Below are 1,372 nucleotides of genomic sequence, written 5' to 3' on the forward strand. Positions count from 1 at the left end.
ACACACACACACACACACACACACACACACACACACACACACACACACACACACACACACACAGCTCTGCCCACCAGTAATAAAGTCTTCCACTGACATTTCGCTCATGTCTGCAACACTGCCGTTATTCATGCAGAGTGTGGCCTGTTATTGAGTGCAGATGTTGGGCTGTAATGAGCAGTGGCTCTGGCACTGACTACCTAGCGATGAACAGAGAGCTGTGCTGCGCCCAGACATGGAAGATGAGTTGGATGAACAGAGTGAAACAGATGAACTGAATGTCTTTTGTTGAAGGAGAGGAGTAGTTGAAGGGTCTTTCGCAGGTGCACAACGTGTTGTTCACAGTCACCTGTGAGCTCTCATTGGAGCTCTGTAAATGCATGTCCTGCCCTGATACCTGTCCACTGGGCACCCTGGTATAAGCATACTAGGGTGCATAATACAGACACTTGGTAAGCCAAAGCTCAGTTCAAGTGAATGTCATCCAAAAATGGGCAAGAAAGTTGTTTACTATGTTTCTAGGCAACAACAACAATTGCAGACAGTTTTGTTTGGGGTTGACCTCAAAAAGAAGAGGAAGACCGTTTTGTGCATAATACATTTGATTTCTTTAAGGCCCTGGCAATTGCTATTCAGAACTTATTACGGAGATAAAAATAGATAACTTGGTCAGAGCGCTTAGGATCTACTGTGAAGCGTTCCAATCACTCTTTAGGTTGGACATAACCCCATCCAGTCGGGGACCTCCCTGCATTGAATTGACGGTCTCTCTCTCTCTTCTTGAATTGGAGAATCTTTATTTATAAATGAAAGATCCAAAGCTTTCAAAATGTGTAAAAATATAAACTGTTTATTTTCATTAACTTAACTTTGCCTTTCATCATATATAGCCAGGGCAGGATTGGTTATAAATAAAAGTCAGCAATATGAAATATAGATCAAAAAGATTAATTATGAATAACAGTGCAATGAAGGGGAAATGAGAATAGAAATACATAAAAAAGGAAAGAAAAAAGGATTACATGTTTTTAAAGTTTGTGTAGAGTCAATCAATCAATCAATCAATCAATCAATGTTTATTTATATAGCCCAATATCACAAATGTTACATTTGTCTCAATGGACTTCACAGTTTGTACAGAATATCAGTATGGCAATATGACACCCTCTGTCCTTAGACCCTCACATCGTACAAGGAAAAACCTCCGGAGGAAACCCACAGTTTAAAGGGAAAAATGGGAGAAACCTCAGGGAGAGCAACAGAGGAGGGATCCCTCTCCCAGGACGGACAGACGTGCAATAGATGCCGTGTGTAAATTGAAGAGATAATACATTTACAACATAGGTAGTCCAAATGTTTGGAAATGCATGTG

This window comes from Notothenia coriiceps, unplaced genomic scaffold (genome assembly GCF_000735185.1).
Source record: "Notothenia coriiceps isolate Sejong01 unplaced genomic scaffold, NC01 NC01_scaffold00037246, whole genome shotgun sequence".
Classification (NCBI taxonomy): Eukaryota; Metazoa; Chordata; class Actinopteri; order Perciformes; family Nototheniidae; genus Notothenia; species Notothenia coriiceps.